This window comes from Rhipicephalus microplus, chromosome 9 (genome assembly GCF_043290135.1).
Source record: "Rhipicephalus microplus isolate Deutch F79 chromosome 9, USDA_Rmic, whole genome shotgun sequence".
NCBI lineage: Eukaryota > Metazoa > Arthropoda > Arachnida > Ixodida > Ixodidae > Rhipicephalus > Rhipicephalus microplus.
In genome coordinates this window covers 103,012,324-103,035,928 of record NC_134708.1, presented here as the reverse complement: position 1 = coordinate 103,035,928, position 23,605 = coordinate 103,012,324, and the positions used below count along the sequence as shown (strand labels likewise).

Sequence of the window (23,605 nt, the reverse complement as noted above, 5' to 3'; positions counted from 1 at the left end):
GGTTGCAAATTGCTTCCTTTGAGCATGGGACGACAGCGCGGGAAGCTACGTTATACAAAGCTTCTTTCTCGACTCTCTCTCGGTATGCCCATGTACCTATACACCACTTATCCTCTAAAATGCAAACTACGCCCGTCCCCTCCGCTGCCGGGGACAAACACACAATGTGAAACGAACCCGCTCTGCCAAACGGCTTGGAATGTTTGTGGTTTTAGAGACAAGTCGCCCCTGCCGGGGGCAAACGCACAATGGTATAAGCGACCCCGTCCTGCCTCCACTGCCGGGCGCGAGCTCAGTGGGAGTAGGCGACATGCTCTGTTCTGGTGATCGGCTCAAATTCGCAGCGATGCACGACCCAAGCACAAGGTAAGCGGAGAAAGTCAAAGGCCGCTTGCTACCTGCGGGGGCAATCACGTTCCGCGCGCAATCATTCAATTTCCGGCTTTGGAGGTTCGTCTCGGCTCGCTGGGTGTGCGAAAGGGCATAAGCGCACTGAGGTGATGCACTTAGCACACGAGTCGCTATGCGGGGGGCACCTAGGGTCAAAGAAAACAAGAGCTCGCATTAGGTCTAATTTTTTTTGCCGGGTATGGCGAAGGAGATATTAGAGCATTGTCGTTCGTGCCATGAATGTCAAATTCGTTCAGACAAGCGTCACACGGATGAAGTGCCTATAACTCCGCTCACTAGACCCGAGCACCCTTTCCAAGTTGTCAATGTAGATGTGATCGGACCCCTAGACACGCCGTCAGCGAGAGGGCTTAAGTACGCGCTGTGCTTAAGTGGATCTTTGCACGAGGTGGCCAGAGGTGACCCACTGCGCTCTTTAACAGCTAAGGCGACTTGTGATGCACTGATTGAGATAATCAGTCGCACAGGCGTTCCGGAGATGATCTGCTCCGATCAGGGCACTAATTTCAAATCGCAGCTCACGCAAACGATGCTGGAAAAATTAGGTTGCATGCCAATATTTTCAACCCCAGAACACCCAGAGAGTAATGGAGTTGTAGAAAGGTGGAACCGAGTACTCAAAAACATGTTGTATCATGTCATTCAAAGAGACTCCAAGAATTGGGACAAATTGATCCCAATGGTTTTATGGGCTTATCGGGAAGTCCCCCATGAGGTAACCGGAGTAGCTCCGTTTCGTCTATTGTATGGAAGGAATCCCACGGGACCACTTCTAATGCTGCAGAAGACTTGGACGGAAGAATTGCCGGTGCCCGCAACATTGAGAGAAAACCCCGCCAAGTATTTACAACAACTTAAGGAACAGCTCGAGACGGCCGCTAATATAGCTGAGCTAACTAGTGCAACTCATCAGGAGAGTTACGCCAGTGCTTTTAATCGCAGCAGCAGGCTCAAAGCTTTTAATGCTGGCGACCAAGTTGTGGTTTTCGACAATGATCGGAGTGGTAAAATGTCACCGAAATGGCTAGGCCCATTCACAGTGGTTGGACGTGAGCGCGAACATTCTTACCGCGTAGAAACATCTGAGGGAAAGGTGAAAAGTGTCCACGCCAACAACATTCGACCTTACTATGAAGAGTCAGTCATATGGGGGTCGTCTTCGATGAGGACCATGATTTTGGGGAGGTGGAATATGCCCCACAGCCAACCACTGTGAAGCGGGAAGAGCTAGTGGTCACGAGCGAGAAGGTTGCTCACCTTGATGCTGATGCGCAGGCGGAAATACAGGCGGTGTTCCAAAGACATTGCACCCTCTTTGATGGCACTCCGGGTATAGCAAAGGTAGATGAACATAAAATAGAAATAGAACCGGGTCACCAGCCAAAAAAGGGGTTTCCGTATCGGGTGCCGGAACTATTAAAGAAAGAAGTCAGCCGGCAAGTTGACGAACTTTTGACTTGGAAGTTGATCTACCCCACGGAGAGTGAATTTGCACACCCGGTAGTATGCGTCGGAAAAAAAGATGGGACTATCCGCATGTGTGTGGACTACAGAACGTTAAATGCCGTCACCAAAGCGGATGCGTTCCCGATGATGAATCCTCACGAATTGATTTTTCGAGTAGGCAGAGCGCAGTTCATTACGGTAGTGGACCTTAGGCGCGGGTACTTCAGGTACCGATGGAAGAAAAGAGTCAGAAATTCACCGCATTTGTAACGCATGAAGGTCAGTACGCATGGAAAGTGATGCCTTTCGGGCTGAAAAATTCCGCGGCAACCTTCTAAAGAATGGTGAACAAACTCTTGTCGCAACATCAAGTGTATGCCACAGCATACCTAGATGATATTGCTATTTTTTCTAGCACTTGGGAGGAGCACTTAAGGCATCCAGACATTATTCTTAAAATCTTAGAGAAGGCGGGACTGAAAGCCAGCTTGGAGAAGTGTCAGATTGCGCAATCCCACATACATTATCTGGGGCATATTGTCGGTTCAAGGACACACGCACTAGACCCAGAAAAGATAGCAGCAGTTAAGAACTTGGTACCACCGCGCACCAAAAGGGAACTACGCAGCCTGTTAGGACTTTGCGGCTACTATCGAGAGTACGTCCGAGGATATGCAGAGGTGACGAGCCCGCTCACGCTGTTAACAAAGAAAGCGGTACCTAATAAGATACCCTAGCCGGAGGAAGCTCAGGCGGCATTTGAGACTCAAACGATCTTTGTGCGAGGCCGTGGCGCTAAACATCCCTGAGCCATCTCAGCCCTACAGGCTTTTCACAGACGCATCAGCTACGGCGGCGGGAGCATGTTTGGCATAAATGTCAGCCGAGGGAGAAGAGAGGGTGTCGTGATCCCACCGCTGATCACCAGTTGTTGTGATCCCGGGGTGCTGTGGTAGCGTGGTGTAGCGTCGGGTTGAGGAAACGACCGCTTACAAGATGGGGATACGAAAAACAAAGAAGGTTTATGGCACTATTTACAAATATTTACAGCATGAGGTTAAGAGTTCACAAACCACGAGCGTGGTGGTTAAACCTTTACTTGGTTCAGAGCCTACACAAACTACGAACGTGGTGGTTGAACCTTTACTTGGTTCAGAGCGACGTCCCGCACTCGGCGGCGTCCTTATAAGCCCTGTCGGGCTCCTCCTTCTTGAGGAGAACACCAATCACACACACACAACAGGTGAAAGGTACGAGCATGCCCGGCGCACGTGAACATCCAATTTTGAGTCGAGATCACTGCACTGAAAGGTGGCGCCAGGGGGGCTCTTGCTCGTCGTGTGTGTCGCTGGTCGAGGGGTCCCAAACTTCGGACAGCAGACATCAAACGGTCCGCCAATCTGTCGGCTCAATTAGCAGGGCACTTTGTGGCGGCGGCCGCCGTTTCTTCAAAGGAAGACGCTGTCTTTGTTGTCCTCTCTGGAACGGCTTACAGCTTCGTGGCGACACAACGTCTCATCCTCCGGCTAGCAGGGACAATACCTGGCGGGCATAGGATTAAAAGAGCGCCGCTACCCCGTCATCTCTCGACGCTGGTTCCAAGAAAACCGGGGTTCCAGGCGTGGGAACGCTGCCCGGCTACGCTTCTCAGCGAAAGCATGGCGCCTACCGATGGCGGTCATAACAGCTTCCCCCTCGCCAGATGAGTCACGGAGGGCGGCAGTCAACACTGCTGCTCGCAGGGACGACGAAAGGGTCAGTAGTTGAATGCCAAGAACTGGCCTTCGCTTGTGGCATTGTCCGGGTGATTGCCGAATCTTCGACAGCATCTCTGATACTCGACCACATGTACAAGCAAGCACTCGGCCCCCTTCGAACAAACCAAGCCAAAAGAGGGATAGCAAACCAATTTTAATTACTAGCTTTAACAAAAGCTCACACTCAGAACTCTCAGGATTCACTTGTGCTGAGAAATCAAACGTGCTACCTTAAACCTTCTCATAATAAGATGCACGACAAAAAAAACTAAAATATCAATTTTGATACATACAGAGCACCCCAGAATGGCTTAGAAAGAGCGGCTGAGCGCGTCAACGTTTCCATTCAATTGGCCCTTTACCTAATGCCAAAATTATATTTTCGAAGAATCAAGCTCTGCCTCACAAGGCGACTGTTCTTTTATGTCACGGTTTGCAGCCAAGTGAGGGGAAAATGGTCTGTCCCTACTTTAAATTTAGCACCTTTCAGATAACCTGCAACTGATGAATGGCCTACACAAGGCAAGCGCATTCATTTCCTGAAGCGCAGTACGTTATCTCACGAGAGCCCAAATTCTGGTGCAAGCAAAGCGCAGCTTGCTTGATACCATTGTCGTCCTGATATAAAACAGCAGGCTCTTTTTCATCGCTGACTACTTTCATCGGTTCTGTCCCGCTGAGAGCATCAGTCAGGAACTCGGATTCAGTGAGCGCTAATATTGTCCGAACGTCCGTCTTTGTTTACGGCCGCCCATAATTGTCTACCACTGAGACATTAAACTCACCAGCCTCCCGCAACCTTAACCTAAGCTGTGACCAAATGGTCTACCTCAACGGTTAGGGAAAGCTTGAGGATCTGCTCATGATCACTAGATCAATCATTCTTCAAAGAAGACAACAGCAAAAAGCAACAAACACTGCCTTCTAGCAGGTTAGTTCGGTTAGTTACCTGCCCTTGCTAACACCTTTGATTAAAAAACAAAACACTGAGTTCTTTTGAGCGCTTTCAATTATTCTCATTCTTACGGCGCTGCAAAATTCATGGCACTACTAACCAAACGCTTAGGCCTTCACACATGGTCTAAACGTTCATCCTTACATTACGTTCCAACACACTGTGTACAACACAAAAATAATGCTAAGTGCAATACTCATCAAATGCACCTCACAATAATGCACAGGTTTTATGCTGAAATTGTGCCCAAAGGACCTTCAATTCTTAATGCGCGCAACGACAACTCCACTGTGTCGCGCCAAACTTAATCAATTTATGAAATGATTCGGTTTATGCTAACATCTTCCTCAAATGCTCATTCACGCCACATCCCCATGGCAGTGAGGGCATACAATGTCACACTAAATCTTTGAAAAAACTAGAAAAATGACCTATTTCCTCTGTTTTTACCTTACGCAAAGTTTCGCACTAGTGATTAAAGTACTTCTAGTTCGGCGGTTTTCTTTCTGCAAACTTTACACCGCATCACGTAACTTACCAAATTTAAACTAGTTGAAATCTGCATCTCCAATGCAATACTGAGTAGTCATAATTAATCCGCCTGTGCAAAAGTTACTCATATTGAACGTGAACCCTCTTCTCAAGGTGCTTTTAATCGCACACGATGGGGTCGCGGTCCCGGCTGTTTTCCAGCACGCCAGAGGCTACAAAACACACGAACGTTAGGCTGTGTCCTGCCGTCACGCCTCATTCTGCACTTCGGCTGGCTCCACTCAGGAATGAGCCAGGGACGCCAGAAACAGGGTTGAGACCGGGGACATTGTCTCTTTGTGCTCGCCCCGACGCGATTTTTAGCCACTCTGCGCTTTCGACTTTGATCCTTCAGGCAAGGCCGCTTTCCCGAAGTTGTCGAACGCAACCGCGCTTTTCGTTGGGGTAACGCACCTCGTTTCCCCCCTCTACACCTGGCTTGCCGCTTGTACCTCTCGGAACGCCACCATGGAAGTTTCCTGGAACGGTTTAACGGCCTACCCTCCCGTCTTTCTTGCGACTGAGTGGGACCTGTCCTAGGCTTACGCAGTGACAAACGCTTCTGCTTCTTTCTTTTTCGGCGATGTTTTCTTGCCTCCTTTCTCTCGATGCCATCATCATGTCGCGTCGGGAACTGAGGGGTCGGGAAGCTCGTTGGAGCTTGTGCTACATTTTTCCGGACGCTCAAACATTTTGTACTCGGTGTCACGACGGACTGCCGGGCCAAATTATCTTTGTTAATGCTGATGAAACCATTAACTGGGCCCTCTCCGATGGCCTCGCTGCACTCCTGAAGCATCGCGCTCTCGCTGTATTTACCCACTGTGCTTACCCTATCTGCATGTGACGATCTCGAGACGTCCTCTCGAGGCATGGGGATGGTTTCCAGCTCCTTACTGAGCCCATTAGGGCTGCTGGCACACACCTCATCCTCGCAAGGACCGTCTTTTGATACTGTCTCTACCTCGAGCCTGGCCAAGGGCTTGTTCTCGACATGCTCTAGATTGACGCCTTCGAGAATTCGCGGGCCCTTTTCTGGCGCAATCTATTCCTGTCGCGCTTTATGAGGCGCCTCAACTTCCGGCGCTTTGCGACGCGCCTCGCTTTCAGACTCCGGTGCGAGTCTTTCTTTCTTTTTGCTAACAGAAGTTCCGAATTTTCCGATCAGCTCTGATTTGATAACTTCATAGTTGTTCGCGTGCTGCTCACTGAGTCGCGCAACAACGTCCGCTGCCTCGCAGGGCAGAACCGTGCGTAGCTTCTGAGACCAGGTGTCTCGCTCACACTTAAGTTGACTACACTTTCGTTCAAAGAGTCTGAGATACAGGCCCATATCCCATGATACCTCATATGGCTGCATGTACCTAGACATCTCGAACTCTGCCTCCTTTTCGAGAAGTACTCCTCGCTGGGGTCCCATTCTCATACGCAACTCATAGTCTTGTTTGAAAAACTTTCTTTTGAGGCCTTCTCTTTCGTGTTCACTCTTTCCTTCCATCTGAGCTGCTCTTAGTTTTCTTTCGATGATGAGGTCCCATTCTTCACTTAGTTCCTCATCATCAGCCCCCAAATCATTAATCGCTTGAATGATTATGGGTTTCCGTGCCAAACCCTTTGTATCGATCCCCAATTCCTCACACAACAGCAACAAGTCTGACTTATGCAGCTCCCGTAAGTCCATGATCGTACTGAGTGCTCGCTACTTCCAAAATAACTTTCCGAAACGGCGAAACTGAGTTTTTCGGCAAAGTTAACTACCAGTTCTAAAATTTAACCCTCTTTTAGAACCTGGTTCACTCAAAGGAAAAGCCAAGCACTCACCCATACGTGATCCATGTCTCGAGCCAGCTGCTTCTCCTGGGCCGACTGTTGTTGTCACTTGTAGCTTCGAATCCCTCCGCTGCCAACCAGTTGTCGTGATCCCACCGCTGATCACCAGTTGTTGTGATCCCGGGGTGCTGTGGTAGCGTGGTGTAGCGTCGGGGTGAGGAAACGACCGCTTACAAGATGGGGATACGAAAAACAAACAAGGTTTATGGCACTATTTACAAATATTTACAGCATGAGGTTAAGAGTTCACAAACCACGAGCGTGGTGGTTAAACCTTTACTGGGTTCAGAGCCTACACAAACTACGAACGTGGTGGTTGAACCTTTACTTGGTTCAGAGTGACGTCCCGCACTCGGCGGCGTCCTTATAAGCCCTGTTGGGCTCCTCCTTCTTGAGGAGAACACCAATCACACACACACAACAGGTGAAAGGTACGAGCATGCCCGGCACACGTGAACATCCAATTTTGAGTCGAGATCACTGCACTGAAAGGTGGCGCCAGGGGGGGCTCTTGCTCGTCGTGTGTGTCGCTGGTCGAGGGGTCCCAAACTTCGGACAGCAGACATCAAACGGTCCGCCAATCTGTCCGCTCAATTAGCAGGGCACTTTGTGGCGGCGGCCGCCGTTTCTTCAAAGGAAGACGCTGTCTTTGTTGTCCTCTCTGGAACGGCTTACAGCTTCGTGGCGACACAACGTCTCATCCTCCGGCTAGCAGGGACAATACCTGGCGGGCATAGGATTAAAAGAGCGCCGCTCCCCCGTCATCTCTCGACGCTGGTTCCAAGAAAACCGGGGTTCCAGGCGTGGGAACACTGCCCGGCTACGCTTCTCAGCGACAGCATGGCGCCTACCGATGGCGGTCATAACAAGGCCTATCGCCTTTGCAAGCCACCGCTTCTCACCGACCCAGATGCGTTGGTCGACAATTGAGAGGGAAGCGTTCGCAATAATATGGGCCTTAAAGAAGTTCGACTACTGGCTTTTTGGTGCCATAGTAAACGTCGTTTCCGACCACAATCCGCTGTCGTACCTTACAACTTCGACTCCGCACGGGGTGAAATTAACAAGATGGGCGCTGGCTTTACAGCGATATCATGTGTCGCTACAACATCGGAAGGGAGTATGTAACGGTAATGCGGATGCGTTATCTAGGCTTCAGAATAGTTCATGGAAGCCATCAGAATAACAGTGCCATGCCAACTTGGGGGGACGTGAATGTTCCTGCCCACGTGCTGCTGTATATTGTGGACTGTGTGATTGACAATTCAAGAAACAGACACTGGTGATCTCACTGCTTGAAGCAGCAATGCTGTACTTGATTGTTTAGCATATATTTGTTTTCGTTTAGTGTATTATCCTGTAGTGTTGGCTTGCAATTGTGTTTGATGCTTGTGTACAACTGTTGTGTGGTTAGAAAATCCAGTGACTTAATCGCGGCAGTGCCTTATCGTATCACTGAGCGTAAGACAGCCCAGTATACTCATTGGGGGGGACGTGTTATGTTTTGCCGCTCATAAGTTGATCGTGCGGATGGGACAGCACCAGAAGCTACGTTATTCAAAGCCTCTTTCTCGGATCTCTCTTGGCAAGGTCGCAAATTGCTTCCTTTGAGCATTGGACGACAGCGCGGGAAGCTACGTTATACAAAGCTTCTTTCTCGACTCTCTCTCGGTATGCCAATGTAACTATACACCACTTATCCTCTGGAATGCAAACTACGTCCGTCCCCTCCGCTGCCGGGGACAAACACACAATGTGAAACGAACCCGCTCTGCCAACCGGCTTGGAATGTTTGTGGTTTTAGAGACAAGTCGCCCCTGCCGGGGGCAAACGCACAATGGGATTAAACGACCCCGTCCTGCCTCCACTGCCGGGCGCGAGCTCAGTGAGAGTAGGCGACACGCTCTTCTCTGGTGATCGGCTCAAATTCGCAGCGATGCACGACCCGAGCACAAGGTAAGCGGAGAAAGTCAAAGGCCGCTTGATACCTGCGGGGGCAATCACGTTCCGCGCGCAATCACTCAATTTCCGGCTTTGGAGGTTCGTCTCGGCTCGCTGGGTGTGGGAAAGGGCATAAATGTACCGGGTCTACAATGCCGATATCTCCCCAGCGTTAGAATTCCTGAGCGCGTGGGAGGTGGAGAGAGAGAGACATGATGGGAAAGAGTACCAAAACGCCTGTTTAAGCTGTAGAAGCGCTGCTGTCGAGAGTAAGGTCAGCCCAGTAGGGAGTGACTTAATCTTAGTGGAAACAGATTGGATGAGAGAATGTTGAGGCGGACCAGCAGTGGCCCCCTCCCCTTTTTCTTTGTTACCGCAAGATGCTTAAGACTGGGGGGAATCCGTTTCTCTTCATTCGAGGCTGCAATCACTTAACTGATAGATCAGTACGACTCCGTACGATGCAACTTTTGTCTGGGCCGTAACCACTTCGTGGTCGAACAGTGAGACTGAGTACGTTGTATGTAGTAACAGTGTTCTAGGCTCTAACTTAAGAAAAGTTAAGTAGAAGAGTAAGACGTTGTTGATGTCTGCGTTATCATGAGTGTGCTTCGGCAAGATGTACATATGACTGTAAATAGTTCGCTGTAATATACCTTCAAGTTTTCATTACCTCGAACCTGCCTCCTGCTTCATCGACGCCGATCATCTCCTTGACGGGACTTCAATTCATATCAAGGAGATCAACGAACGAGAAGGAAAACTTAACTAGGTTCTCCCGTCATTTTCTTCTCTTTTCAGAAAGGACAGTTAAGGAACAGAATGAGTCAATTTATTGAAGACAGAGGCTCAAAAAGAGGTGGAGGTAGAGTAGCTGTGCCTCTCGTAGCCCGCCATGCTTAATAGGTATCCTGCCTACAAGGCGCAGAATGTGGTTCACAGCTGTCGGGAGTAGTTGATTGGTGTTTAGTCATTTTGTTGTACTTGTAGTCCAAGCAATCTGAACCTGTAAACTTTGAGTACTGGTGTATTGTTCAGTGCTATTCGTATATCGGAGATGCGCTTTTCAGAGCCCCGATTGGCATGGATGAGAAGTTTACATTTATTTCGTGAACAGGCGAGATTCACGTTACCCACACAAATAACCACCTTGTCAGTAGCAGTCTGCAGAGTCTCTTTAATGTGACGCTCAGAGCTGCCGGTCTAATATAATCTGCATAGAGTGAAAACTCATGATCTGTTCGGCATCTATGCGCTCTAGCTAGTGGCATCATGGTGAGAATAAAAAGAAAAAAGGATAACACTGATCCTTGAGAAGTGCCGATACGTATACTCCCGAAGGATTAAGAGCAAGAGTGTTCAGACGCATTAGGAATAGTAGCCGTTTGGTTCAAAATGAACGCAGATATGCAATTGTGTATATTCAATTACGTAGTATAATTATGTATGCCAACGCCAATAGAGCTCAGTTCACTCAGTATGGTGGTGTGGCTGACGTTGTTAGAAGCCTCCTTGAGAACGAGACTGAGAATTGCTTGAGTATTGAGGCTCGAGTTCCAGATAATGATGTCATGCTTCAGTTGAAGCATGACAGCTTGGCTGGAGAGGAATTTGCGGGATCCTATCATTTCGTCAATTGTGTGAAATACTTTGAATCATTTTGTGAGGATATAAGCTGTCTTGACGGCTTTGTTAGGGCGGTTGATAATGGATAGACACGCTCGTAGCCTACAGTGCTTCGCCTCTAAGAAAATCACTTTATACAAAATAATAGCCAGAAGTGGTGGCTTTGACCAAGGTTTTTAATCAGAAGCAAACCTATAGGTGCAAGTCTTACTACTACGAAGATTGGCTTAAAGAATATTTCAAACAAAAAAAAATTATAAAATCACAAGAGTTCTCTTATGCAACCAATGAAATAGTCTCCCAGTTAAAAGAACATTTGAGTAGTGACTATCTCAGTTGCACAAACTTCATCTGTGGAGCCATTCTTAGGTTTTACATCATTTCAATAAAGTTTCTCGCTCTGCAACATTCACGTAGCCAACGCGTGCTGGCGTCGCCAACTTGTCCACCCATCGGTGTTGGTGTAACATCCAGCCGGGAGCGCTACTAAGGTTAATCGACCGAACGGGTGACAAAAATGAGCCGAGCGCTTCTGAGTACATGCTCAAAACTGATTGCTAGAAGGTAAGAGTGGTAGCAAAAGTGGCCGCGCAGCCTATCAGTAAAGCATGTTAGCAGCGGTGGCACTGCCATTGCAGATTTATCGGCCGGTCGTGGCGGGTCGCAATATGGTAGGAACTTCGAAAACTCCCAAACAGCAATTTTTAACGCGATATTGTTAAAAACCCCTTTCGCGCACATTCCGGCGTAGGTGTCGGCGTTGGTGTCAGCTTTAGAGCATGGCATGGGCCATGCTCTAAAGACTTCTTGCATTGAGTCTATCTAATTGAGGCAAATCATTATTCATACACATCATGTTTTAAAATCAGCTGTCGTCAGCTGTCAGTCACTCAGTTGGCTTTAGTTGCCGTCACCGCTTCTGTGCAAAAGTTGAAACTCGACAACAGTTTGGTTACCAGTATAAAATTGGTTGCATGCTCCTTGTTTTGATGTAAGGCAATTATATTCCGTTCTGCATCAATAATAAAAACCTCATCATTAGCGATCGTTTTCTTGGGGCACCTACGGCTATGCAGGGAGACGCGCTTCATTATATTAGCAGTTAACACCTGACACTAATCTACAACGTGGCTTTTGTAGAATCACAAAACAGTATACCTGCAAAAATATCACTACTAGCACAGAAAAACGTACGAATTGAAAGTAGGAAACGATGGATCACGAAAACCATTGTCTGTTAGTCGTTACTTTGCTGTTCCGTAAACAGACCACGAAAAGAACTGAATACATTCCACTCACCACTTCGATAGTCCGAGTAAATGAGCCTTTGTGTCAAGTTCCGTAGTGTCTGCCTCACTGAGCTCACTGATAACGATACAAAAGGTTCAACGCGATCAATGTGGCCACTTTCGCATCTTTGGATAACATATCGTGCTAACGGATACGTTTTTTTGCGTGACACGCCCTCCGAGTAGACCTACAAACGAACACTACGTCAATCAATGGCTTCTGACACCACGAGAGCAATGCTGATGTCCTGTCATACATTTGGAACTGGTCACGCCATCTATTGCAGAGAACAGTCAACAATCTCTTTGGCTATATAAGGAGTTAAAATTATTACAAAAAGAGAGCGTCAGCCGAGCTCGAGAAATTATTGTGGTTTGGAAGGACGTTTTGGCTTGCTGGAATGAGAAAAGGAAAACAGAGCGAGAGAATTGAATTTCATTTTGAGATCAGGCGCGCGTTTTCTTCGCCCAGGGGTGAAGGATTTCCTGATGCCAGTTAGCCGAGTGCTTTCCACCAGAAAACAAAAGAGCGATTATTGAAAACGATTATCCTCTATAAAAAGATAGCAGTTGATGCAGACGATGCTCAATGAATACAACAAGTCGTCATAGCATCTGCTGTAACAAGCTCCAGAAAGCAGGTCGATATACATTAACCTACACGAATACTTCCCATTCAGGGTGTTAAAACGTGAACACACCACAATAATGAACGACCAGTGTGCTAGGCGAGACACCCCCTAGATGGTATTGCAATTTTCATTTTTTCGTAAACTTTACAGGCCTGAAGGCCTTAAAAAAGTGTCACACGCTGAAGAACATAATATATGTGCAAGGACAAAATAGACACTTAACAGCGCGTCCAGTCTATGTATCCCTACGCCGCATCAATTTTCAACGACGGTGACATTACTGTTACGCATCCATAATAGATGGCGCCACTGGCCCATTACCATCGCTTTCTTAGGAAGCAGATATTTTAGTAGTGCTGGCAAGGCCGTGCCAAGATATCACTCGGCGAAGGGCGATCTTGCGCTACAACTCAGTCAGCTTTCCTAGCAACGCCAGAAAACTTCTCAGTCGTTATCTACAATTCTTACCGGCTTCGGCATATAATTGACCCCGATAAGAGCAACTATTTTCCCTTTCTGATAACACCAGCGAATGCGGTAGCTCACGGTGCTTTCCACAAACAATAATTCAGCCGACATTTCTAAACGGTAAGTCGTGCGTACTTTATTGCTTTTTTTCACTCTGTTCTATAGACTGCGAAATGTTTGTTAAGAGTAAGTATTCGATCTTTTCTAGGCTATTTATCACTAAGTTTTCATCTCGTATTACAAAGTAGTGAAACACTTTTTGGAAATTTCATTTTCGCTAATTTTACTTCAATGTTGAATCATTTTGACGTCAATTTTAGTCATTTTATGAAAACAGTGCTAAATATTATAAAGAAGGAGTGGATTCTATTGTAAACTATATCTTATACGTAGTGGGACAAACTCGAACGATGCAAGTGCTGATGACGCGGCTGTAAAAAACGTCTTACTCACCTGCATAATCGCACAGCACTGAATCGCATTCCTTATACCTTTTCTTCATTGGGGTACAAAGCGGCCGCCGATGTGTTGCTTCAGCGCAGAAGTTTCAGTGAGGCACGATTGCTGATATAACAATAATTGTTATGATTTAACTACCCAAAACCAACCTATGCATATGAGAGGCGTCATAATGAAGTGCTCCGGAGATTTGGACCACCTGGAGTGCTTTAACGCGCTTCTAATTATAAGCACACGGGCATCAAGCATTTTCGTCTCCGTCGAAAAGGTGGCTGCCCAGCCGCGCGATCGCTGATCGACTGGTGGTGTCCGTCGAGGCCTACTATAGTTATGAAATAGAGTTGACTTTGACGAATTAAACTATACAGACCTCACAATTTGGAAGGCGCAAAGAAAAAAAGAGGGGGGGGGAAGGGGCTTTAAGCTTTCTCTTAAAAGTTGAACACGATAGCGCAAATGCGGGGTCGGGGAGATTACAAATATGGCTGCAATCATGATAGCGTGGAATGTTTGAAACCGTAAATTATGGCTGCGTTTATGATCCCGTGAAATGTGTCCACTTCGCGGTAGTAGGATAATACGCACAGTAATGTGTGCCTTTTGGAATGGGTGGCTGGCTTCCAACCACTAAGTAGCTATAACAATCATATGTTCTGATGCCCGACGGCGATTCACGCTTGTACAAGTAACATGATTGCAATATTACTTTTTGTATTGTGATGTCTGTACACAGAATGTCCGTGTTGGCAATGAAGGGAACTTATCTTTGCTGTTTTTCCAAGTAGATGATGCTGCTTTCTGTCTATTCTCAACAGAAAGAGGGGTGTTGTTTTTTTTTTCTTTTAAAATTACACAACCTCGCTTGTTGTTGCAATTGTGTGTGTTATTGTATTTTTCGCTGTGGTTGATGCACATGCTACGTCGGTAAATCAATAATAAAAATAGAAAGAAGAAGCTTGTCAGTGTGGTAGTACAGCTGCTTGCCATGCAGTTCACCCAGATTCAATGATCACGCGGGCCCACAATTTTTCGTTATTTATTTTATTCGCATCTTTTTCGATTTGTCAGTCCTAAACATTATGATGAGTTCTCGCTCACAACCAACGATGCCCACGCCGACACTGGCGCCGACACAATATTTCTGTGAAACGAGCTCTTTAACGCCATCGCGTTAAAAAAAATAAGCTCTACTCTGAGCGTGTCGGCGCAAATGATTCGGGGTTGTTGACAATATGACTACCGGCTTAATTTAATCAAAAATCTCCGACACTGCTTTGCACGTTCACCTAAAGTACTTACCAAGAAATGTTCAGTTGTCATTTAATACGATAAATGAAAAGGAGAGCCTTCAAAAGCATTGGCGATGTGCTAGCAAGTGTCAGCGCTCAACTTAAAGTATTTACAGACAGTTTTTGAGAGATAATTTCGGTTTCCACAATGCCACTACGACGGAACACTGCGGGAACTTCTCTAGACGTGCTCGCCGAAAAGACCATGACGTTGCCTCGACCAATTTGATACGTGACTCCGTTGGCGACGCAGAAACTGCCATTTTCTACTTCTCGGGGATGCATAAGCGGCAAGTTTGAATGTATCACTTTGGTACGTCACCACAAGTGACAATACTGTCATGTAATGACACTGTTTTTACTTGAAGCCTGACATCATGATAATGTCAACGCCTGTAGTTGCGTGACCATAATATACAGTTTAATCGACAGTTAGAACGCTTAGAGTCATAGCGGGGTGGAAATGCACATGCGCAGTAGGTTAAACGACCTGATGCATGCGCCGTAGACACTGCACTTTTTTTTTCAGAATCAGACTTACCACGTTTGCCTGGTCAACGTATTGTACGCAAAAGATGACGGCGGTTCTGGAAAGCAGCTCTTTCAGCTGAATTTGGCTTGGGTCTTTCGTACATTACGACGATGCAGAATGATTTCGCATGCTTTCAGGTAGCTTTAAAAACCCAGTTTTATGGAGAACGTTGCAAGTTCTTGAGATCGCTTCGTATTTGCAACATCCCTTGGTCAAGCTAGAAGATTAGTGTAACCAAGTCTACCTGGCTCAAGCGTACCGGGCTCAGCTCTGCTTACCTTCCCCGCCCTCCCTCTTATTCTCACCAACTGTATGACAGTATCTAACCGCCCACGCGTGAAGTGTTCTAGTGATCACCTCCTTAAATTGGGCCTGACCAAAAAAAGTGTGTGAGGGTAGGAAGTCTTCTTCATTATAGCTGTCTGGTGCTGACATGAATAATATTAATATGACATTGCGTACGACGTCAAACACTTCCCCCATGCACGTCTAGCATGTACCCGCGGACCGCAGACTGTAGTATGCGGGCATGCGCCACATGTATTTGGCAGTTCACGTCTACCGAGGAGTGGCGAAAACCGATATAGGCAATTTAATGCAAAGACGTACATAAAAATTGACATTAACCACGCTCACAGGATGAACTTAAAGAATATATCTTGTCTAAGCAGTATTTCGACCAAAGCATTCCGTGTGACAATTACGTATTCTGACACACAGTCTCGCCAGATTTTGAAAATTACTATGGAAGACGCGATGCGGTGTAGTGTGTGAGCAACATGTGCTGCTTGTCTACTTTTTCGCGAAATTGCGCATAGTTGAACGTATCTGCGAGGAAAACAAAGAACAGTGAACCTGCTGGCTGCTTCGAATGGCAGCTAGCACGAAGACGATGGCACAGCGAGACTCAACCTGTGCGCCGCTCCTGCGCCGACCATCGCGACCTAATGAAAGACCCTTCGGTCTTACAAGTCTGGGTCTCCTCTGCGCGTAACAGGGTAGTGAAGGTGAGGGTACGCTCTCAAAACGACAAAATGATCACTGCTGCAGCTTCGTCGAGGCCGACGACTTGCCAGCCTCCCACCACCTGACGAGATCACCATCGACATGTCCGACGAAGGAGATGGTCACAGAAAATCACCTAGCGGTTCATCGTAGTACTACCCCATCCAGCCACCTTTCGCCGGGAAAGCGGAAGAACATGCAGACCCGTGGCTGCTCAGGTACAAGCGAGAGAGCATGTCAAATGAATGGGATGGAACCGCTCAGCTCACCAACGTTGTGTTCTCTCTGATCGACACCGCACTTGTGTGGTATGACAAACCACGAGAGCGTGCTTACAACGTGCGACCTTTTTCGTGAGAAACTCAAGGAGTGTTTCAGAGACTCAGTCACCAACAAGAAGCGTGCGAAGCAGCCCTGTCATGGGTGCAGTTACCGGATAAGACGTTCACTACATGTATTAGAAATGTATTGAGGCTGTGCAAGGTAATTTTGTCAGCGCAACATATCGGTAAAAAGATAAAGTCGGCCATTTCCTAAACCGACTTCGTGAGGAAATGTATAGTTTTCTCATCGGTAAAGATAAGCTAAGTTTGGTGTCCGGCGTTATTCAACACTGCAGAACTTTTGAAACTATGAAGATGCATTGAATCAAGCCTTGTTGACCGTGTGCAAAACGTGACCACTGTTCCCAGTGTAGACACGAGACCTTGCGTCAACGACGTTTTCTCGACTATTCTATGGTTTTTATGCGAGCAGCTTAGCACGCCAAGAAACGTTGCGTTCAACAGCTCACCCTAATGAATTGTACGTGCCAGGTGAGGCTAGAACTTCGCCTCCTCCAGCCCCTTGGCAACCAACCACATGGGGAGCAGCTGCGAAGTACATCCCAGCCCCACAGCGAAGGATGACCACGCATTTTCAAGCTTCGTGCTATGATTGAAACACTGAGCGCACGCCTCCCCCCTCCCCCATATCCTCGTGGCATCTCTGAAGAACCTGCGCACTATGCAAGAGCGCTCAATGACAGTCATTTTCCTGAAGATCAGCCGAAATTTCGACCTCTGTTGGTGTGCAGCACTTGCAGTGTTCAGGGACATATATCACGGTGCTTCAACAGTCCTATATTGCGGCTGTGTGGCGCTTCGTGCCACTTTTCATTACAATAGCTATGATGTTGTGAGAGGAATATGGAAAAGGGTCTTGGTTCCTGGTCTGACGTTTGGCAATGCGGTCTTGTGCATGAGATCAGAAGTTCAAGCAAGACTAGAAATTAAGCAACGTGGAATAGGTAGGCTTGCCTTAGGAGCTCACGGGAATACACCAAATCAGGGAGTACAAGGTGATATGGGATGGACATCATTTGAGGGCAGGGAAGCTAGCAGCAAGATAAAATTTGAGAAGCGATTGAGAGAAATGGCGGAGGAGCGTTGGGCTAGGAAGATATTCAGCTACTTGTACATGAAGAATGTCGATACAAAATGGCGGAAGCGAACCAGAAATTGGACTGGTAAATACTTGGAAAACAGCAGGGGGCCAAACCAAAAAGAATTATCGGTTAAGAAGAAGGTGAAGGAAGGTGAGACCGATATGTGGAGAATTGGCATGATTAAGAAGTCCGCACTATAAAGATCTATTGAGCTTTTAAGCAGAAAATAGCCAAGGAAAGGATCCATGATAATACTCGGAGTAGTTCCCCACTGTTTGAGGCCAGGACGGGAGTAATGAGAACAAAGAAATATCGGGCCAAATACGAAGGGGTTGACATGGTATGCAGTGCGTGTGGAGAGGAAGAAGAAACTGCCTAACACATGATAATGTTCTGTAAAGGGCTTCACCCTGTAGTTCAGGCTGATGGCACAGATTTTTTCAAAGCACTGGGGTTTAGGGACAGTTAGGGCAAAATAGACTTTAAGCGGGTAGAATTAACTAGAAGGAGGTTATCTGATTGGTGGCTAAAGTGAAGGCGCGAGTGAAAATTGAACCCTTCGCTGCAAAGTACGAATCCTGAACCTCACTATTTGAGGGAAAAAAATAAATCTAGTTTTTGATTCAATAAGTATTACGGCTTAGTGGCACTAGCCACCGCCCGATGTAAAGGGTACAGCCATATCCATCCATCCATCCATCCATCCATCCATCCATCCATCCATCCATCCAGCCATCCATCCATCCATCCATCCATTCATCCATCCATCCATCAATCCATCCATCCATCCATTCATCCATTCATCCATTCATCCATCCGTCCATCCATCCATCCATTCATCCATCCATCCATCAATCCATCCATCCATCCATCCATCCATCGAGAAGAAATCGACGTAAGCAAAAGGGCTGGGCTAATTCAGACATGGGGTATATTAACATGCTGGGTGGCAGTAATAGTTTAAAGTGCGAATAGTTTAAAGAGCAGCTAAGGCAGGAGTATCTGATGGTATATGGGGTTGTGGAGACACAACTTTGGATCATGGAGCAACTACCTTGAAATCCTGGCAATGTATGGGAATATTGCAGTAGAACAGAAGGCAGTAAGAAGAGGGGTGTAATTGGGGCATTTTTACATGAAGGTATGGGTTGACAAAAACTCAAGCAGGGATGCAGGAATCGTTTATTGTTAAAAGGGAAAGTAGCTGGGCAGATGACACTTTTTGTCTAAGTGTACTTGCGGACGGGATCAAACGCTAGAGAGAAAAACCAGGTAATGGACATTTAACAAATGACAATGAGAAATTAGGAGAAGAGCACGAGATAATTATACTAGAAGATATTAATGAGCACAAAAACGATATAGATGGGTACACTGACCAAACAGACAAAATGATCACGGATATGTGTGAAAGATATGATTTGATCATTTGCAACACTACTGAGAAGTGTGAGGGGCAGGTAACGTGGGCGGTAAGAAGGCTGCAGTTGATGATAGATTACCCACTGATTTCAATAGGCTCAGGGGAAGGCACATAGATGAATATGGCTCCGTAAGTCTGGGTAGTCATCACAAATGTACCAAGCTAAGTTTCGGAAGAGAAATAAAGGTGGAAAGGACAGAAGATGAGCACCTACAGGGGAATTTTTATTCAGAAAGGCAAATGGAAACTGCTATTAAACAAATGGAGAAAGTAATCACTGAGTAAACTAAATGGTGGGCGTATAGGAATCTAATTAGACTGTTTAAGCTAGTGCTCGATAAGTCACGCCGGAAAAGGAGACACAAACTGAAAAGTTGGTGGGATGAGGAAGGTAAGAGAGCCAAAGCAGTACGTCAGGATGCCTCAAGGGAACACATATATTCTACGCAGCAGGGTCAACGGACAGGTGATGTTGAAAGAAATTGGGATATCTTTCTAAGCTTTAGCTGGGAAGCATTCCTTCTGAACAGTGAAAAATGAGAAGGAAGGGGCTCATTGGTTGGCAGAAGTACATAAAAAGGAGGGAAAGGCAGCTGCGAAATTTTAAAACTATCGAACTCCTACTTAATAAGACAAGCCAAGAGCAGAAGTTTATAACTAGAGCTCGAGGGGTTAGACTAGAAGCGGACGAAGCTATTTATACACCGTATTTTCGCGCATATAACCCGCACCTGAAACCCAAAAATTTCAGTGGCAAAGTGGAGGTGCGGATATTACGCGGGGTTTTTTCTACAGTGCTGCTTCAAAGCAATGCGTGTTGTGCTGTGAAGACCCTTTACAGTGTAGCGAAGGCTATGGAGGTTGTTTCCGCAAATTCTTGTTGCTCCGCAAGTAGCACGGCAGCTTGCGACTGATTTTGGTTTCGCTTGCTTGCATCGTTGAAGCGTTTAGAAAAACATTTGGGAAGAGATAATTCAATTTTTCAGTGTAAAATCTCATTGTCACATCACAAGTATACTTTTTGGACGTTCGCGGCCGCTCAGTGACCCTCCACATGTCCCTACGTCACGGACGCCATGTTTACTTTTGGAAAGGGCTTGCCAAAAAGGTGGTGCTGTCTAAGAAAGTTCCATAAAAACAAAGTAAGTTCCATAATAAATAAAGCAGTATTTATTTCAGAAAGGCAAATGAGATATTATAGTGCCTATAGAGATATTATCAGTAAATTAATGTACTACTTTTTGACGCGGTAGCAGGCATGCATTTCGGTTCTGTTGTTCCCAGGGTGCTGTTACAGTGTCCTAGAAGGGGTAGTGAGTTGTCGTCGAGTGTGAGTGCTCTTTATCTTGCTGATACCGCTAAATCTCCACATCTCGACCCGTTCGCCAAGCATAAGTCGATCTTTTCTGTCACCATGAGTAGCGCACGACGGCACGCCTTCACGGCACAGCAAAAGCTTAAGATCATAGCTGTCACCGAGGAATTCGGAAATCGCGTAGCGGGAATACGGCACGATATGTACGAGTCCTGTGTGCGACTGTGGAGAAAGAAGAAAGAGAGCCTACAAGCCGCGCACCGCGAGCGTAGGTGATTTCGTGGCCCCAAGACCGGTGCCTACCCTGAGAGAAGACGGGCAGCAGTTCAGTGAGCGTGCTGACCGGCGGGAACACGAAACTGCGCATCACAGTCTTGCTTTGTGCCCTCGGCAATGGCACGCAACTACGAAAGTACGTCATCTTGAAAAGGAAAAACTCTACCAAAGGTTCATTTGCCTGCCTGTATGGTGGTGCGCGCACACGAGAACGCGTGGATGAACAGTGACTTGTTCGTAGAGTGGATCAAGACGGTATGAGAGAAGAGGCCCGGTGCGATGCTCGTTCTTAACTCGTTCCGCGGCCACACAACTGAGGAAGTGAAGGACCGCCTTTCACGCAATGGCACCGACTTAGTTGTTATACCCGGTGGAATGACGTCGATGTTGCAGCCTCTAGATGAGTCGCTTAACAAGCCCTTCATAGCGCATGTCAAGCGCTATCACGCCGAGTGGATGGCCGAAGGCTGCTACGACTTGACGCCGACAGGACGAGTCCGAAAGCTTGATATTGCCCTAATCTGCAAGTGGAATGTCGAGGCATGGAAGGCCGTTCCAAGTGAGATGGTGCGAAAAAGTTACAAGAAATGCCGCATCACAAAAAACATTATTGGATCCGAAGACGACCTTGTGCATAATAGTGAGCACTGCGGCTTAAGTGATAGCTCTAGTGAGAGCAGCGACAGTGAGTGAATTGTGACTGGCCTTGCAGACGGCGTATTATGCTTGCTAAATAAAACTTTTTCTGTCTACATAGGTGCTATGTTGCTTGAGAAGTAGCTTTTGTACAGCCTTTTTTGTATATCAAATGTGCACGCAATATGCGAGTATTTGTTTTTCTTTCTCAGTGAGCTGAAAGTGGGGGTGCGGATTATATACAGGGCCGCGTTATACGCGCGAAATTACGGTAAGAACAAGGATGACACAAAAGTTTCAACAAGAAATTGCGTTATGCAGTTTAATCTACAACGATTGTTCATATGGCAAAATGGCTGCTTTATCATAACGAAAGTGGAAAAGGGCTGAGAATAGGGTTCTGGTTGTACATCAACAGGCCCTGATCACATCACAGTTATGCTGATAAATAAATCGGGTCCCAAGTATAAGCAAACCTTGAGAGAGAGAGCAAGCAAAACAATAATCGATGGTGAAGTCCCTGTTAGATAGAAAATTAGCAGGATGAGCATGATCCATAAAGAAAGGGAGACAATGCTGACATAGACAAGTGCCGTCCTATAACAATGACATGAGTGGTTTACAGTCTGGTGATGTAGATTGTAAAGAAAAGACTGCAGGCATGCACACAGAATTAGGGGGTGCTGGGGTAACTGCAGAATGGGTTTAGAAAACAAAGAAGGTTGGAAGACGATTTTTTCTCTGACACAGTCCATCAAACTAGCAGAAAAGAAGCACAGGCTCCTGTCGCTAGGATTTTTAGCTATCAAGGAAGCGTACGATAGCGTGTTTAAGAGCCCTTGTCAGGAATATTGGACGCACTAGGTGTGGAAGATGTGGTCACCATATTTTAAAGGATATCCACAAAAGTTCCAAGGCAGGTATAAAATGGGGAAACAGGTCTTCGAGCCCACAGAGACTAAACGGGGGCTTAGGCAGGGGTGTCTGCTGCCATCCTTGTTATTCATGATGTACCTACAAGTAATAGAAGCGAAAGTAGAGGGAACTGGACTTGGCTTCAACCTATCTTTCATCAAACAAGGAAAACCCATTGAACAGGAACTACCAGCATTCATGTTCACACATATTAAAGTAATGAGGGAGATAGGTTATATTTAGGTTTCAGTGAGGAAAAATTAACAGTCATGTTTTTAATATTATTGAAGGTAGTGAGCTTATAATACAGCAAATTACGTTAGACATAACGGTTAAATATAAACATTTGGGCGTATGTATTAGCAATGAGACCGAGTACCTAACTGAACACGAAATATACGCAACAAATAAAGGTAACAGGAATGAGTGCTAAATAAAAGCCAGCGCTGTGGAATGACTTTAAATATGATGTCGTGCGAACGATTTGGAAAAGGGCGATTGTGGGGGGTCTGACGTTTGGCAATGCGGTCTGGTGCACGAGATCAGAGGTTCAAGCAAGATTAGAAATTAAGCAACGTGAAATAGGTAGGTGCGCTTCAGGAGCTCACGGGAATAGACCAAATCAGGGAGCACAAGATGAATAGAGGTGGACATCTTTGAGGGCAGCGAAGCTAGCAGCAAGATAAAATTTGAGGAGCAAGTGAGAAAAATTGAGGAGGAGCATGGGGCTAGGAAGGTTTTCAGATATTTGTAAATGAGGAATGTCGATGCAAAATTGAGAAAGTGAATCAGAAAGTGGACGGGTAAATACTTAGAAAACAGCAGAGGCAAAACCAAAAAGAACTATTGGCTAAGATAAAAGTGGCAGAAACGGAGACCGACATGTTGAGAATAGGCATGATAAGAATGTCAGCGCTATAAGTTTATCAAATTTTTAAGCAGGAAATTGCCAAGGAAAGGATTTATGGCGATTCTCGGGGTAGCTGTCTTTTGTTTGATACCAGGATGGGAGTATTGCTAACCAAGACTACTCGTGTCAAATACGAAGCGGTAGACACGTTATGCAGTGCGTGTGGAAAGGACTAGAAAACTGCCGTACAATTGATAATGATCTGTAAAGGAATCCACCGTATAGTTCACGCTGATGGCGCCGATTCTTTCAAAGCACTGGGGTTTGGGGACAGGGCGGGCAAAATAGACTTTAAGAGGGTAGGAATAACCACAAGGAGGTTGTCAGATTGGTGGCTACAATCAAATCACGGTTGAAAATTAAATCCTTCACTGCAAAATTGCAGTCTTTAACTTCATTATTTAAAGAGAAAAACAAAAGAGAAAGTGTAGTTTTTCTTCACTAAGTATTACGTCTAGGTGGCGTTAGCCGCCGCCCAACCTAAAGGTTACAGCCATATCAATCCATGCATTCATTAATATTCGGTTTTCGAT

General features: G+C 46.4%; 2 protein-coding genes across 11 annotated transcripts in view; one reads left to right on the top strand and one right to left on the bottom strand.

Moving 5' to 3' along the window:
• LOC119163114 (XK-related protein 6) overlaps window positions 1-12,674 on the bottom strand; it is a 145,082-nt gene extending 132,408 nt beyond the window's left edge. For 2 of the 10 annotated variants that reach the window (XM_075874191.1, XM_075874199.1), the window contains exon 1: window positions 11,797-12,658. The gene's annotated coding sequence lies outside the window, so the exon portion shown is untranslated. Of the gene's footprint in view, window positions 1-11,796 lie in introns of all 10 variants that reach the window. The other 8 variants (XM_075874197.1, XM_075874198.1, XM_075874190.1 and 5 more) reach the window with 8 other exon arrangements.
• A 76-nt stretch (window positions 12,675-12,750) lies between these two features.
• LOC119163117 (XK-related protein 6) overlaps window positions 12,751-23,605 on the top strand; it is a 116,937-nt gene continuing 106,082 nt past the window's right edge. Inside the window, exon 1 of the mRNA XM_037415054.2 lies at window positions 12,751-13,006. The gene's annotated coding sequence lies outside the window, so the exon portion shown is untranslated. The remainder of the gene's footprint in view (window positions 13,007-23,605) is intronic.